This window comes from Harpia harpyja, chromosome 23 (genome assembly GCF_026419915.1).
Source record: "Harpia harpyja isolate bHarHar1 chromosome 23, bHarHar1 primary haplotype, whole genome shotgun sequence".
Classification (NCBI taxonomy): Eukaryota; Metazoa; Chordata; class Aves; order Accipitriformes; family Accipitridae; genus Harpia; species Harpia harpyja.
This window is the reverse complement of record NC_068962.1, coordinates 10,353,512-10,372,212: the sequence shown is the minus strand read 5'-3', so window position 1 is coordinate 10,372,212 and position 18,701 is coordinate 10,353,512.

Below are 18,701 nucleotides of genomic sequence, written 5' to 3'. Positions count from 1 at the left end.
CATCCGCATATTGTAATTTGTTAATGGTTTATCAGTTGGCCAAGTTTGGGAGAACGTTAACAAAAATAATAAATTGTGGTTATTTTATTATACTTAATAAAATAAGAAAGCATGACATCTTTCAAAAGAAAAAAAAATCTCTGACTTAAGAGTGTTATTATTATAAGGAATCAAATTATTTTCCCTAATCTCTTCCTGGGAAAAGGCTAAAGTATTTTAACTATTTCCTCAGCAAATTCTCCCTTTAGTAGGCATAGCATGGAAAATTCCAGTCTGAGTGGTACATTAAGTTTGACAAGATTAAAAGTAATTACAGCCTGAGTCTTTTAATGGAAGCTAGTAGGCATCCTTAAGTACAGGCTTTACTACTTATACCACCTGTAACAAACAATCTTATTGTATAAGCATAAAAAGCAAATCTCTTTCTGATTTGTACCACTAGAACACTTTGAAATTTATATTTTTCTAATACATCATATGTGCCTAAGAGTCTATCTAAACCCATTTAAAAACTCTTTAAAGCAAAATTTCTTTACTTTAGTATTAGAATCATTTTTTTTAATTACAAAATACATGTTCTTTAATAATAAATGGGAAAAAGCAAGAGAAACGTGTGTTAGTCTATTTGCATGCTTTTTTAAATAACATATATTCTACTGAAATCACGCAAACAACAACAGATAGCTTGTCAGTAAGCACTAATAGAGCTCTTTCCCACTAAAAATATTGAAGCTGTTAGCTGCACAACGGCTCAAGACATACTATTCAATTATTACAGGATGCAGAACCACCTCTCATGATGAGAAGAATGTAGGCGAAGTCCATTTGCTCTTTTCTTCGCACAAGTTCCCTTGCTGTGAAAGGAAGCCATAATCCTACAGGATCAGCATATCGGAATTAAAAGATGTTGACTACTTCAAGGACAAGGTGAGGATAGCTTTGGTCTAATTAGCCGAGTTATTTAAACAAACTATGAAATGATAATGTATGAGTACAAGGTTGCAAAATTCTCCCCAACCACAAATTCAGATCCTAGCAGAAGTGACTGAACTTATCTTTCCCTGAGTTGCCTTGAAGACCTGAGAGGCTGGAAGGCATCTTTCTAAGCACTGTGGCCAGGATTCAAAACCATCTCAAACTTCCTAAAATCGCTTCCAAAAGAACTTGAGATGCTTTCAAGAGAGAGGTTGGCCTGGAGTCACCTATTTGCTGACAGGTGTTTATCAGCACATGGCTCTCACTGCACAGCCACTCCTCATAAATGGTTCGATTTACACTGTTCTTCTGCTTCTGTTTTCATTTATACTAAATTGTGTGAGTATAAAATTCTGTTAGCCAGTCTCAGTAATGCTTTACAACTATTTTGCAATGATGGTATAAATGAATACAGGAGATAGAGGCATGCAGAGAATCATATTCCTCTTAATCTTTTCAAAAATTCAAATTCATAGAATTCAATATAATAAGAAAACAATATTAAAAGAAAATGAGAAAGCGAAAAATACTGTCATTATTCAATCTGCACTAGTACAGCTTTGTTAAAGCCAAGAATATGGAGACATTAGTTCATACACATTCAAAATAGAAACAAATTTATATTATACTTGCACTGGGATGTTGGAGTTTCCCATTTGATTCTCTCCAGTGAATGAGAGTGAAGATAAAGAAAATGCTTTAGACTGAAAATTGATGACCTACACAAATGCCTTACTTCAATAAAATATTTATGTGCCTGAAGCAAATATAGTTGAACTATGCTCTCTTACATTTTTTCTGTCTGCCTTTTTTCGCTCTAGAAGGACCAGCAAACTATAGGACAAGTAATTATATTATCATGTTTTGGATAGATAAATGGATAGACATAAACACAACTAAAGGATGGTTTGGGTTAGGAGGGACTTTTAAAGATAATCTAGTCATCTTCAACTAGACCAGGTTGCTCAAAGCCCTGTCCAACCTGACCTTGAGCACTTCCAGGGTTTGAGCATCCACAATTTCTCTGGGCAACCTGTTCCAGTGTCTCACCACCCTCGTTGTAAAAAATGTCTTCTTTATATCCAATCTAAATCTACCCTCTTTTAGTTTAAAACCATTGCCCCTTGTCTTGTCACTACAGGCCCTGGTAAAAAGTGTCTCTCCATCTTTCTTATAAGCCCTCTTTATATATTGAAAGGCTGCAATAAGGTGTCCCGGGAGCCTTCTCTTCTCCAGGCTGAACAACCCCAACTGTCTCAGCTTGTCTTCATAGGAGAGGTTTTCCATCCCTCCCATCATTTTTGTGGCCCTTCTCTGGACCCGCTCCAACAGGTCCCTGTCTTTCCTGGGCTGAGGACCTCAGAGCTGAACACAGAACTGCAGGTGGGGTCTCACCAGAGGGAAGTAGAGGGGGAGAATCACCTCCCTCAGCCTGCTGGCCATGCTTCTTTTGATGCAGCCCAGGATATGATTGCCAGGTCATATCCAATCTTTCATCCACCAGTACCCCCAAGTTCTACTCTCCAGGGCTGCTCTCAATCCGTTCATCCCCTAGTCTGTACTGATGATATTGGGGATTTCCCTGACAACGTGCAGGACCTTGCACTTGGTCTTGTTGAGCTTCATGAGGTTCACATTGGTCCACTTCTCAAGCCTGTCAAGGTCCCTCTGGATGGCATCCCACCCCTCAAACACATCAACTGCACCACACAGCTTGGTGTCATGTGCAAACTTGCTGAGGGTGCACTCAATCCCCCTGTCAGTGTCAATAATAAAGATATTGAACAGTGCCGGTCCCCATACAGACCCCTGAGGGTCACCACTTGTTACTGATCTCCATTTGGACATTGAGCTCTTGACTGCAACTCTTTGGATGTGTCCATCCAGTCAAATCCTTATCTATTGAATAGTCTGTCCGTCAAACCCATATCTCTTCAATTTAGCAACAAGGATGTTGCGTTGAGACAACATGTGTGGACTAGAAAGTAATAATCTCACATTAATAAAAGTTCACAATAGGTTGTTGATATATCAAAAAGTTTCTCTTGAAGTCCTTTTTTCCCAATTCTGCATAGTCAGTAGGTCCGTTGCTCATGGTTACTTCGTCTAAGTAGCAAAAATAGTTTATCAAACCATTATTAGTTAACTTTAAAAATAATAATGTATGAACGCAAAGTGACAAAATTCTCTCAAAAGAGAGATTTAAATCCTAGCAGGAGTGACTGACCATATCTTTCCTTGAGTCACCAAACTACCTGCTGTGCCTTTAAATATATGCTGCTTTTGATGGAGACCTAAAAGGACTGTGAATTAGTCTTATAAATAACAAAGATCACCCAGCCTGCACTTAAGAGTTCACTGAGAATTTCTTACCCAGGTTTTGCCTTCCCTTCTCTACAGCTGTACAATGCTTAAGGTGTTTACTGTCCTTCTTCAGCTGGCTGTGTGCCTTCCTGGTCTATAAGGGCTACATAAAGCAAAAGACTTCTGATAGAAAGGCCCTGCATAAATGTGCATGTTAACTACACCTACCAGCAATCCCTCAGCCTGTGATTTTGGGAAGGGTCCTGGATTCTAATTCAGGAAAAACCCTGTTCACACCAGTTTCACTACTGAAACAACAATCAGGTCTGAAGAGCTCAGCTTGTTCATTATATTGCATTGCTAATGGAAACTATTGTCATTCCTTTGAGCAAAAGCACAGGTTTTGATTCAGTTTCTGTTCACAAGCAATGACACGAGAAAACAGACTTTGCATTTTTGAGGTCCATGTATCTGGTGGATGTGTGTGTGTGTCTGTGCATGTGTGTTTCTCAAATTTAATTCCAAATGCCTCTTTATTCAGACAGGACTAAAACCCCATTTTGTCTAGATGTTCCGTACAACACACACATTTGGCTGTCACCACTTTAGCTATCATTATAAGCAGAAATCATCCAGTGATCTCAGCTGTTTCTTCTGGAGAAACCTGGTGTTGTGCACTCCTTCCCCAGAAGGACACCTGTATAAAAAGTAATGAATACAGAATAAGGCAAACAGGAAAATGAAGAACAGTTAGCTAAGCATATTTTAAAAGTAATATAAATTTTTAGAACTTTGAATGACTGAAAAGATCATAAGATAATTCAAGTTGGAAAGGACCTCAGATGCCTCTAGTCCAGCCTCCTGCTCAAAGCAGATTCAGTTCTGGGATCAGAGCAGGTTGCTCTGGGCTTTATCCAGGCGGGTCTTGAAAACCTCCAAGGATGGAAACAGCACAGCCTCTCTGGGCAATCTGTTCCAGTCATTAACCTAATAAAGGGTCATGAAATGGGCAGTAAAGTTAGATGTTGCTGGTTACAAAAGAAAAATAAAGTAAAAATATTTTCTTCCTAGTTGTCCTTTAGTCGTCAGAATACTACTCTGTGGCTATTTGGGAGGTAAATTGTATTCCACAGCCATGATTGCATTTCAGGTAACTAAAGGATGTAGAAGTTTGGTTTGTTTATATTTGTAATAAATGCATCAGGCATCCACTCATATGAATTCATAGTCTGAGTGCAGTCAGTCCTTCTTACTTAGTACCTCATTTGGACCAGTACCTGTCACAACATGTGGAGGCATAGATTTAATTTTTCGCTTTCATGTGAAATGAATCTTTTCTGTTATTGTGATGAATATGGCTTTTTTATTGAAAGTTCCAGTCTCTCTGGCCTTTCATGTTTCACATTTCATAGCTAGAGCTTGTGGGTAGTTACTAAAACAAGAAGACAGCCTGGAAGGAAAATAGTCATGGCAGTTTTTCATTTCAGTGAACTGTGAGTTTCACTTCCATGTTCTTGAGGACATGAGGTTTTTTGTTATTTTATTTTTTTGTGAAGGATCTACAAGAAGTGCAGTAATTCTAGTCTTCGGCCACAAAATAAGTTATTGCAAATATCATGCAGAGGGTCTCTTTTTTAAATTATACTTCATTAAAATTAGCCTTTTGCAGCTTCAGTTTTGCTGTAATTTTTATTAAAAAAAATTCATCCATTTAAAGAAATATGAAGCAACTAAACTCTGCTTGTATCCTATGGTAAGATCCTGTAATAAGAGTAGACCATGGAACAAAACAACAGTACTGGCTCAGGACCCAAAATCTGACCCAGCCTCTATCTTGTCTCCAGCTCTAGTCGGTAATGGATGCTTAGGGAAAGAAAAAAAAACCACTTACAGAGATTTCTCCTTTGAGGAGCTTCCTGGTCCAAAAAAAGATATGCTGATAGACAAGGTTTTAGAAAGGTGGCCAAGGGAATAATTAGATTCACAATGAATATATTCACCCATGTCATGTCATGTGGTGCATCCGGGCACTGAGATGGCACTCATCTCTGCACATTGACAGCTGCAAACACCACCTTTCCTTCCTCAAAATATACAAAGGTAAAAAAAATCCCATCAATCAATTTGACATTGGGGACAACAATACAAAAACAGAAAGAGAAATGAAAACTGTGAGGTGATGGTGTCAAAACCAGAAGAGCACACCTGCCTGCCAGGCTAATGCCTCGGGTAGCTAGAAATGGGCTGCGGTGTGGGCACAGGCATTCTTCCGACATCATCTATACCATTTAGTTGTTAATGCGCTCCCTGGCACAGCTCTGGCCTGTGGCAACCAGAAGCAGCCAGACAAATGCCTGGACCAAGTCCCTGGGACAGCACAGGTCAAGGATTTTTAGGATTTTCCTCTTCTCTTTAGTTCCTTAAGGAGTCTTTTTTGGTTTTGGTTTTGTTTTTTTTTTTTTCCTTGAGGAGAAGAGCTGTCTTATGCCACCTGCTTCATCTACTTTACTGCACCGGCAGATGCAGGCTGTCAGGCTGGTGTGCTCATGAGGTTCGTGCGTGGCTTTCTCGCTGGGGCACAACAAGCAACAAGGATTCTCCAGGGGCATGGAAGGCGGTGGAGGCGGTCGGGCAGCCCGACCGCTGGGTGCCCCCGGGGTGGGGGCTACAGCACAGACACAGCCACCCCCCCGCTGGCAGCCACCTCCGGCTGGAAAAAGCCTGAGAATGAGACAGGAAGGCTGGGGAAAAGGAAAAGCGCAGACTGATGGCGGTGGAAACTGAAGTCTCTGGTTTCAGGGTCAGATAATCCAACTATCTGTACGATACAACTCGACCTACATTTGGCACAGCGGTTCATTAAGCCATCCTCGCTAATGTCACAGACTTCACTCTCTGAAGTGATGTTGCCATGACCACTTCCCTTGATAATTTATTCCACGGTCCAGTTGCTTCTGCTGTTTTTCAAAATGGAACTGTAAATTAGAGAGTGTTAATACACAAAGACTCATGTGTGCTCATTGTGGGTGGGAAATTTCTAACCGGGGTGGTGGGGCTTTTGTATTTGAGAGTAAAGGTTTCTACAGTGAAACACGAATTATTTTTTGATAGCTAAGAAAATTTTAGTGGCTTCATTTCCGTATGATAGATTTAATTACTCATTTTCTTTCTTTGTAAATGACTGACAAGTACATTTGTGGTTATTACTCAGAGCCCTCAACTGGTTTTACCAATAATTATTTTTGATTTTGAAACAAGAAAATTAGGAGACCTATCTGCGATTTAATAACAGTGTCAGCCTCACTTTAGACATCTCTGGGGACAGCTGCTTCCATGAGCTTACTGCTCAATGGTATATATTTAAATAGCTTACAGGTAATGAAGAATTATTTAATATTGAATTGTGCAACTATGCAGAAAAGTGGTTGTATATGTGTGCACATGTGCACATGCTTGCACACAGTTGCAAATTTCACCTTATTAACATCTGTCCTCGCACACCAGGATTTATCTTGTTGTAAGTAAATATATAAACTCTATGATTAAGTTTTGTCCTAATTCACTAGAATCAAGAGTTACTAATGTGTTCAGATAGACCTTGAGAGACATAGGATGGGAAAAACAAAACAAAACAAAGAAACCCAAACCAAACCCCCAAAGCTAATGTCTTTTAGCAGTTTGGTGAGGCTGGAAAGAAGAATGACCATCCTGAGTCACTGATTCCAGTACCTTGCTCTCAGAGACAGCAGGGCTCTAGGACCTTCTTTTACAAAACAATGACAATTTGGGGGCCTATGACTTCCATTTTTGGTGTGTTCCAAAAATGAGTCATTTGGGTTTTGGTTTTGTACTTTCTGGAGATATTTGTTCTTAGTTAATTTGTTGCCATTTTCCTTTTGTGCTAGTCCTGGCTCTTAGTGCAAAGATTTTCTTCTCTTCTCATTGTTTTTTTTTCATTTTGGTTTTATGCAATGGTGATATCTCCTTTCAGCCTTCATTTGATAAAGCAAAGAACTTAAGATTTTTTAGTCTCCATAGAAAACAGGAAAACATTTCATTCTTCCTATCAGCTTAGCAATCTTTTTCTATTCCTATGCAATTCTAAGATCTTTCTTGAACAGAATTATACATAGAATTGAGACTTCATGAGGGTATTGTTACTTTCATGGCCCCAAATCATCTTGTAATCAGCTAGTACTTCTGTGTTGTACTTCTGCTTAGATCCAGCTGAGCTCCTGACATAAAAAACCTAGTTTTTATTTTTCAGAAATAGGAACTTGCATGTTGTCTTGCTCCTTTTCAGCTGAGAAATTAAGAATAAGGCTCAAAAAGCATTGAGAACTTTGACTCTCCCTGAGGTTTACAGTTAAGCAAGACCGTACGCACCTGGAAGAATTAGGAACTAAGACATTCATTTTAGGGAGTGTAAAAATTACATGGGTTTTAATTGATTGACTGATTTAGCTTTCATTTTTGAATTATGATGAGTTTATGATGCTGAAAACATCTGTTACCTGACAATAGCTGCATGATGAGCAGTCTGTGAACAATCTCTCTCAGTCCATTTACTGTCCTTGTTCCAAACATATTCCTGTGCAAACCCCCTAGGTAATAAATTGTACCTATGTTTCATATTTGCCCCTAAACAATATGACACAAACATCTGGGAACAGATACAATATGCAGTGCTATTCCAAAGAAATGTATTATTGACACTCCACCTGTTCTCTAATGCAAACAATTCTTTCTTCAGAAAGAAACATTTAACCTTGGTACATTTAAGATTTAAAGGGTAAATCTAAGATTTAACCATGATAAGCAAGAGGAAAGAGCTGTGTTGCAGTTAATTCTATCCTTTCCCACAGCAGCGATCACAGATACAGAACTCATGGGGAAAAATGGAAAGTATGAATTCCTGCTAAGTCTCAAATAGGAGCTCTGTCCCAAAGGAGAAATCAGAAGGAAAGTTGCTTTAATTTTTATATACCTGGTACTCCAATACAAACCATAAAATAAAATCTTACACTGAAGTATTCCTTTATAGACTTTTCTTCATTTTTCTTCATTTTGCTTCCATACTGTTTTTTCTTGTTATAATTGTCCTATTATTTCCTGATCACAACTGGGAAAAAAATCCAATAATGTGTATTATGCCATATAATTTATTATCCCCATTGTTGGTCATGGTAAAAGTTTTCTATTTCTTTTAATAGAATGGAAAAGAGATAGCCTTAGTTCAAATTTAGAGGGCAGGTGGCAAAGCAAGCAGAGTGCTTTTGTTACAGGACTGGGGTCTATGACTTGCATGAGACTACACAACGTCAGAGGAAGACCCCCATAGCTTATTGCATTAAAGAGAGTAAAAAATGGGTGAAGTCTGAAACAGCTCTGCAGCCTTTGGAAGCAGCTGCTGCACAAAATTTCCTGAAACAATGGCATGAAATTGTATGCTGTGGAGCTAGGTCTCAGAGAAACAGAGACCACTGCAATCTAGTATTCCTGGGGAAATCTTACCAGGCATGGTTATAAAGAAAGACTCTTCCAAGGTGTCCATTGGGAAACGGATCACATCTTCATTAAAGTCAAAGAAAAGACTCCCACCTGAACTGTAAAGAATGGCAGCCATTTTTCAGCAATTTGTGTATTGTTAAATGTTTTCCTATGTAAAAACCTAACTTTTATTCTTTACAACTTATTGATAAAACTTGATGTGCTGTAGTTTTTCTAAGAAAATAAATAAGGACTACCTAAAGTAAAAGCTAAATGTATCACGATTAAAATTATTCTAAATTTCCCTCATCTTGCACAACAATAGACAATTCTTTCTATCTGAAAGGAATGTTTACAACTTTAAGGCTTTTCATCTTTCCATCCTGCCAGATTTTCTATCAGGGGACATCAGCTGAAATTCTCCTAGGAGCCACTACTTGTCAATGTGAAAAAACCCAACAGAATGCAATCACGCCCATCTAATCAAAGAACAGAAATAATTTACATAAAGTCAAACACAAAAAAGCTCAAATTTCAGATATGTCCAGGGAAGTAGCCTAGAGATCCTGGGAATAATCCTCGCTCTCCTTCTCCCACCCTTTCCCCATATCATCATCATCTCAAAAAAAACCCAGATACCTAAGAAAATTTCATATGCATTTGAGAAAATATTTATAGTCATGCCTAAATTGTTTAAGAGGGATACACTGGAGTTTTTCATTCATCACACTGGTGAGATCTTTTTGCAAAAGAAAACAAATTCATATTCTCCTTCTATTTAAAAGCTAGTCTCAAGACAAAGACACCAGAGGAGAATTAATGTTTTTTCACTTTGCAAAAAGGATTGACTAAATAACAAAGATATCTGGTAAGACTATCTTATTCAGATAAGATAATTTTAAATGTGCTTTTGAGAGAAAATCTATATATTTAGATAGACACCACATGTTTAGATAAAGCTGTACTCTTCACTGAAATGAATCTAAGATAAAAAACGCATCTTTGGCATTTTTCTGGTTCTTAATCTTCTTGTAACAGTGAAACATCTGATAAAGATCCACACTTGTTACAGAAAAAAAGGTCCTATGAGCTGCAGAAAATACAGTCATTAATCAACATTTCTTGACAGTACTAGAAAAGTTGATTTGTTCCTAACATGTCCCTTGAATAAACATTTTTTGCTGTTCATAAAGTAAGATTTCCTGATTTCTGAGTTACTTGTGGCCGGAATCTTTCTCATACTCCAAGAAGGTCGTCTGCTTGTCTCCTTTTGCCCATAGTTATGCACCAGGGACTGCAAGGCGATGCTGCCACTCTGCTGCTGCCCAGTAGCCACTGGCTCCCTGCAGAGCCTCACAGATGCACCCAAAACTTCTGTTTATCCTATGTGTACAGAGTCTGTTGGTCCACTGGTGAGCATTGGACTCCCAGGCCCTGAATCTCACCTCAGTCATCCCACGAAGTGTTTGCAACAGGAAAAAAAGCTACCATTCTGCAGAGAATGATAGACTCATGGGTGGGTCAAAAACTGCATCAAGTATTTTCTGGCTTATCCATGGATAACACCTGAAGAGATGACAGATGCACCCACAGCAGCAGTGATCCCTATGTTCACAATAGGCAACATCAGTCTTTGGAGAGGGATGAGCAGAGACGCCAAAAATGTGTAGGTCTGCAGCCTTTTTTTTTATGAAGATCATGACACTACATGTTGCACAGGGAGTGGATGTATTAGAGAGGTGTATGGGGCATAAGCAAGCTCAAAGGTGGAGTACATAGTCAGCCAAGGCAATCTCCAAGTGTTGTGGGATGGGGGTGCTACTGTCTTCTTTAGAAGAATGTTGGCTTTGAGCAATGTGGATATAAAACTCTCCGTTCTACTTGGCCTTGGCATTAGAGTGTCTCATGGGTTCCCTCCTTCTCCAAGGTGGAGGTGTCCATTCTCACTTCATTTTCTACACTTCTCCTAAAATGTGTGACTTTGCTTTGATTCTAATAGAGGTTTGGGGCTGGCAAGCCACTGGGAACCCTATATGCTTAAAAATCCCATCAGAATGGTCAAACACAACTACATTTTCAGCATATAATACAGCAAAGTCCATCCTCTTTTTACCCTTTCCTTGGGTTCCAACATTTTTCTGATCCTCCCATTTCTACTGCACATCGTTGCACACTCAGTTTCTACATGTTCAGTCTAAACTGAAGCCACCAAAAGCAAAGATATTTCAGAGGACCTCACGGAAGGAGGTCTTATCCTAATGACATACAACAGTACATTCTTTCGTTGTACAGAAGCTCTTGAAAAGACAGTGAGTTTATCCCCAATTAAGCTTTTTTTTAAGAAGTTACAGTATTATTCCTGAATAAGTTGAAGAAGTTGAGATACATTAGGATTGCATGTCTTTCTCAAGGTCACAAAAAATCTGCCGAACTGGAAATTTCACCAACATGTTCTGAGTCATATCTCAGTGCTTAACAACAAGGTCCTCTTCTCTTGCATCTGTTGGAGATATACTGATGTAACACCAGTTTGAAATCAGAATGAAGCTTGGATTTTTTTTTTTTTTTCCTGTTTTACCATTCATTTCTACAGTATGCATGGCATTATTTAAGAATAACAAGAGGCACTGACTGGCACCAGTTTATTGGATTTTACTCCAGAAAGCAACAGAGTAGGTCAACAAGCAGTGATATACTGGATAGAGGACACCAAAAGCACTTCTGCTAATACAAATCATTCACTCTCTGCCAATTCCCTTCTCATGAGCGCCAGTGGAGTTTCTTCCATCCACACTGACATCTGACACATATAAGACAACATCGTTATTCCGCAGAGATCCTTGTAGAAGTGCACATAAGAAGCACTTGATTGAAACAGTTAAAAAGTGTGTGTCAGTGAGCAGTATGAACTCTTGGAAGGAAACCCTAAGTATTTTTATCTCTTCTAAGTTCATGGTTCTTTTCATTGTTTCTTTACAGAAGTATTTTGAAAACACCTTCAAGCAGAAATCTTGTTTACTAGTGATGTAATAACCCCTGTAGATGTTGAACTGCAAAACAAACAAGTTTTAATACTTGTCCAGATTTACAGCTCTGGAGGAAGGCGACAGAACTCTGCTGATTTCCACTAGCTGAAAATCATGTCACTGGTCTCAGAGAGAAAGTAGAAATGCTCAAAAGCAAAACTATCCTATTGGAAGAGGAAATTTTAACAATCTGTTTCATAGCCACCATTCACATTCAACAGCTTGCTATTGTTTTAAAGGAGCACAGATGCCACAGTAAAACCAAAGAGCAGCCATAGTCAGTAAAATGGTAGCTGCCATATAAGAAATTTATGGTTTAAGGTTAAAACCAGCATACTTTTCTTTAGGGATCTTTCAGTCATTACAGGAAATCACTATGAATCAGATTTTCTAAGAAAAGAACTAGGAAACAAGCATTACAAATTCAGGGTGGCCAATTTGCTACTGAAACATTTATTTTCAGAAGGTGGCTGTTCATCTGGTTGTGGCAACCCCTAATCATTTTGTACAATCCAATCATAAGTATACACTTATGTATTGCAATTATTTCTTCATTTTTTTATTACTTGTGCTCTGAATGTCTTCTGAGGCTATGGTTCCTGTAGCATTGCCACACTGCTTCATTCTGAGAGCATAGCTCACTGCTAGGGAGTTGGACAGAGTGTTCTCACAAGAAAAAACATCTGTATTTGACAAATGTATTTTGTTGATGTGTTCTTTTGCTTTTTCCTTTTATAGTTTATAGTACCGTTGCACTTTTTACAGTTGTTGAGCTACCTGTATATTTTCTCTACCCCGATAAGAAGATTTTTCAGGTCCAGTATTTATAGGTGCCTCTGTGTTTACCATGTAGTACAAAGTCCGTTAGATGTCTGACATGCTAGACATTTCACCTAAAATACTTAACACACGTTATGTGTTTCAGGTAACTTCATATGTAGAGTTGAGATTTATTAGATATTAGAAGAGAAGCTAATGATCTACAATGCCTAACAACTTCCATTATAAAGGTTCCTCTTCATTCCAGTATCAGCATGCAGGTTTTTTTACACTAACCAGTAGCAACTGGTTAGTAACTAACTTGTAGTTATTATAACTTACAAAATAAACTTACATGCAGATTTGTCTCAGTTACCAATTATGAGTGACAGAAAGCAGTCAGTTCCTTTTTCTCACTTGCAGTCCTCAGAATTCCTGGAGTTTTTTCAAAAAGACTGAACATTACAAGGTCAGAGTGACATGGGCCACAAGCAGCATCAGGATTTACTACCCCAAGAACTGCAGACTGCAGCTACACCTTCTAAAACTGGGAAATGGGGAAGTGAAAATGTACAAAGGGACTTAAGCCCCATTAGAGGGGCGCTTCATAACACCTTTTCAAGAATGGGACTTAATGATTCATTAACTGAAAGAAAACTTGTGTAATGCCTTTCCTTCCTCTCTCTCTCTCTCTCTCTCTCTCCACATACACATATATATAAATTTCCACAGATAATTTCCATTGTACAATAACTACTAAAGTTTATTAGTTTAGAAGACTAAATAAACTTCCTCAAATGTGAGGATTTTGTCCCCATATCCTCTAATTTAATTAGCAATTTCACTAAATGGACATAGCTTTCTAGCAGGTTTAATAAGTTATGGTTTGAAACAAGATGCATTTAAAATGTTTACTAACCAATAGCAACATAACACTGACATTAGGACTAATGTGATGAATTTGCCTGTGACATCCCCACTCGTCAAAGTACACTTCTGAACTGCACACCTTCAAACCTGCCACAAAGTGGGAGAGTCCTTAGGCCGTCTCTGCCTTACAGAGAGATGTTGTTTAGTTCAGTTCTCTTAAACGGCATGCGAAATCATCGAAGGATTGACTTGTAATTTTGAAACTTATGCAGAGAATGCAGAGAAACAAAACAACAGGGTTATGGAATTGCAGTGATTAGGTAGTCTCAGTCATAGGCAAGAAAAGGACTGGTGAAGTGGTGGCCATACCAAGGCACTAAGTAGAACTGTAATAAAGGCAGGACGGTGAATTTGTAAGGATGGCAAATTTAGCGTGTGTCCAAAGACATTAGTCAAAAGTTAGAAGAGATGCAAACAGTAATGCGTGGTGGCATTTTCCAGCCTTGGAGCACCGGATTGGGGAAGGTGTGCGTTGCTCAGCAGCTGTGTGGTTTGGAGCACAGCCCTGCCGTTCAGGTGGATCTTGCAGCTCCTGGAGCACCACTGTGGATTAGAGGCTCACTGGTCTCATCGGGTATGGCAATTTGCATTCAGACCTCGCCAGCAAATTCGGTCTTGAAAATGGTTCTTCCATAATGTTAATCCTGCCAAGTGAAACTCTCAGAAGTTAAGGAATATTAACGGTAGGAGTACATTTATTGTCCTAACATTGAGTCATTGTCTCCATGATGATACACTTTGATATTCTTTAATTAGGCAATATGCATTATGATTTCTGCTGGAGTTCTGCCTTAGGTTATTGTATTAAATAATAACCCAACATATGTGTTTTGACTGGCTGACAGCCACCACTCGTAGTAGTCAATCTAGCAATTATAGTTCACAGTTTCTAATATTTCTGTGCTGCAATCAGCAATTTTATTTATTAGAAGTAAAGTAATACCGACTGATACTATTAGACCTAATAATTCTCCAAAGGTTGAGTATATAAATCAGCAGGAAAACATTGTGTCTTGGAAATACTTCATATTGGTTAATTCCCTGTAGAATTTTATGGACACTCTATTCCATTATCAAAATTAATTGTGTGATTCACTGAGTGCTCAGTTCCAAGAAAACATTACATCTTCTGTGTATCTGAACAGCTTTACACTTTAAATATCCCACACCACTTTATGCACCCTGTACATACTCTCTACGATAAGTGCTTTCTTCCTTGGTTCAGAGTGCTATAACTTCCAGTTACTTGTCACCCACAATATTTATCAGAGGGAAAAAATGTCACATTAATTAATTAGTCAATTAAAGAATTTAAAATGTTTGTTATGTCAGGCATTAATGCCTGTATGTCCCTCATTCTCTCTCAGATTTTTCTTTTTTGAATAAATACCTCAAAAACATTTTCTGCTGGTGTTAGTGGGAGAGCTGTTACTTTGATATGGCATTGTTTCATTATGCTTACTGCTTGAATTAATGGATATACTTTTAAACTACAAATGCCAGAATCTTAAAATTTCTAAGAGGGAATTTCAAGACAGTCAGGTGCAAGTGAAATATTTCTTAAAACTCATTCTGAAAGATTGAGAGGGATCATAAAATGAAAAGAAGGTAACTGTCTTAAATAAGAAAGTGGCAGACACAGCCATGAATATGTCTTCTCAGATATTTTGGAATAACAGTGAATGGAGATGAATGTAAAGCAAATGCCATAGTAAGAGTTATTCCTATTTTCTCCTTATACATAAATGACAAGGTTTATAAACTATGAAAACATGGAGCAGCATATTAGCACGACAGCTTCCAGAATACTGTAGAGACACACAACTAAAAAAATTCTCATTATTAATAAATAAACATTGTTTGAGTACTGACAGCTGCAAAATAATTAGCATTTGCAAGGACTGTTGCAATATCTTGGGGACTGAGCCTACAAATGGCAGAGCTCTCTGTCCTTTATCAAGTATTTTAATTTTGCACGTGCATTGGGGTTTAATTAAAATTGTCTTGAAATAGTGACAGCTCATAAGGAAAAGAAAAAAAATAGAGATAACACAGAGCAAACGTACAATACACAAGGACCTCAGGTTCCAGAATTGCAACATTACTTTGCAACGTACTTTTGGTTTGCTGAACATCATTTGAGTGCTACAATGATGGCACACAAATGCAATGAAAAAGAACTCTTGTTTTTCAAGTTGGGAAGATAATGTATCCTGCATTATCCTGCATTCTGTATCATGAAATTTCAATATTCAGTATATGAAGACACAGAGATGGAAAGACTTTTTTCTGAAAAAGTTTGCATGCAGCTGACAGCCCCATGCATTGAAAACCAATTGAAAATAGTAATATAAAAATAATATTTTAAAGAGTTTAACTGATATTCTAACACACAGTTGTGAGTGAGTGAACACTGCCGTTCTGGTGCTCCTGCTGGGCTGAATGCAGACCAGAGAAGGACCATACTGTGCCTACCATCAGCCTGCTATTATTTCTTCAACAAAACCTTCGTTCCCTACTGCTACTAAATACCCACTTCCAAACAAGCATCAAACAAGCAGGGGGAAAGCCCATTCTTCCCATGAAATTTAAGGCAAAATCCACTAACGATTGTTTTGCTGGCTCAGCCCTCAGATGCATGGATTGCACATATTATGTAGCCATTCTTCTGAATAAAGCAAAAGGGGAAAATTTTCTATTTTATATCCCTTCCCAGCTTTGACAGTGATGACTAGAACAAGTCATTTTTGTCCATCCGTTTCTCTGGAGGTAAAGAGGCCTCATTTGTGAAGGATTCAGAGTTACCATTGAAAAGCTCTGACTAAAACTAGGTCTTATTATTAACTACAGAAGTGGCCATCACATGTTCCAGAGGACATGTTAATTCTCAGCTGCCACCCCCCAGCAATACAAGAGCTGTGGCTGTTTCATGTGGCTGCAAACCTCTGCCAGGCAGATTTGCTGCTTGGAGGAACCGATGACTTGCATTTGCTAGGAGGGACTCATCAACTTCAACTGCTAATTCCTAGTGACTTTAATGAGAGCATGAACACAGGCAATCCTTATCTAAGCAACATTGGCTGGGCTAGCAGAAGAGATTTAGCTACTGGTCATGAAATTATCTGTTGTCTCTAATTTTGTAAGGAGTTTTTTTATCAATTTTCGAAATATTTTTGGTAACAAAAGACTAGCCTCTTAAAAAGGAATTTTTCCCTTCATTCTGAGAAAGAATAAAATTAATAAGCTGTAGGAAAAAAACAGATATGCAAATTCACAACAAATAGAACATGATATCAATTAAAATAATCTTTTGTCTTATTTTAAAATTTGTATCAAAATTATAACTTTTTTGGCCTGAGTCTGAATTATATCAGTATCACTAGTAACGCCAGCACTTTTCAAGATCTGAAAATAACAGCTGCTTTACTTTCTAGGTAACCTTGTATATACATAGACCAGAACTTACAGAAGATGCTATGCAGTGAACTTAACCTTGTAGGAGTTGCTTTCATATTTCTATTTCCTGATTGCTCACAATTACCAGTGTAAGATCTTACTGTTGCATCAATAGAAGGATATTGGCTTTGTTGAGGCCCCTTGCAGCTCACTACCTCTATAAATCCAATATCTCGTAATCAAGACTTCTGGATCAGCGATAGCCATTGTTTTCCAAGTATCCACTCTCTGAATAATTACTTAGAGCGCTACTGAAGGCACTTCTCAGTGTGTTTATAAGAAACTTTATAAGAAACTCTCTGTGCCACAGTGCATAACAACCTTGGCTTCCTCATCTTTATTTCATAAGAAGTCAGAGACACTGAAAAAAAACTTGATTTCTGATTGTCAGAAATCAGAAACATTTGAAACATATATGAGCAAATAGTGTTAATAATTTAGTCCATTTTCTTTCCAGATGTTTTTGCAATACACTATTTAACTGTACCAACAAGGATAGGACTAGTTTTGGCTATCTATTGCAAGATGGGATGAGCAAAGGAACTGCTGGGTTCCCTGTTGAAGTTCTTGCCACTGCTAAAAAGAGAAAGCCAGAGGGGTGTCTGCGCCTGGGTTTCTAAAATCATCAAAGTTTATTTAAGTGCTAAAAAATGAAACTTAATATATCTCTATGCCTAGATTAGCAGGCAATGCAGCACAATGGGAAACGATCTGTAAAGAGAAGTGTCTGAAGCTAAGGCTACACCCGCTCCCATCATATAATAGTGCAGGGTTATTTCAGTTTAAATTCGGTCTGGATTGAGTGATTCAACCCATACTTTGGGTTGAGTGTTTCAGCTACTCATGTGGTTGGACTCTTTTTGTAAGGAAAAAATGTTAAGTACCTGGTGGAAGATCTTGTGGTAGTACAACCTGCACCTTGGTTCGGAGCATAATGTCCCCATTAGCACTGAAACATTTAGAGAGCAGAGCTTCTGATTTAGTTTCCTCTGAAAAAAAATCTATTTCACAAACACCAAAACTGCTCTCAGCACTGAAGTAACACATGGTAAATGGAGACAAGCAGGGGATTAGCTTCAAAACTGTACTTCTGCTCTGAACAAAATCAGTGCAGTAGACACAGCCGTTAGAGCAGACAGAGTTCATCGATACGGTGCTTCTGCTGTCCCATACAAGTGCACAGTTCACTGCAATTTCCTACCTATACAGCTCAAATTACATCTTTCCTTCAATCTTGACTGCTTCTAAAACCTTATTGAATTACACACATTTTACTGAGTGTTGTGAATGGTAAAGTTATCGGTTGCATTTAGATCTTTAGTTTCTGTCATTTACATCCATTTAAGGTTTATTAGCATCCAACTACACTTGATAATATCCACAGTTGTAACTAAAAAAAATATAAACAAATACATTATCAGGAGAAGCAAAGATGGAGATATCACAAGCCTTTTAGGCATGGGACTTCCAAGAGTGGCAGAGCACACAAATGATAAAAGACATCAGTGTGCTTTATAGGACAGTACGACCAGTGCCATTTTCATTTACTCTAGCTTAACTCAGCCTCATGAGCTGAACACTGTAACACAGATGGAAATGAGAAAAACACCTCATCTTCCGTAAGCTAAGGTTTTAAGGGAATTCAGAGAAATCTCTGGACCAGTTCACACACAAAGATGTAAGTAAGTGTCTAGTTCTGTCTTAAGTGCCCAGCAGTACCTGAGGCATCTGCTCCTGTGGGTAACCTGTGCCTTTGGCAAG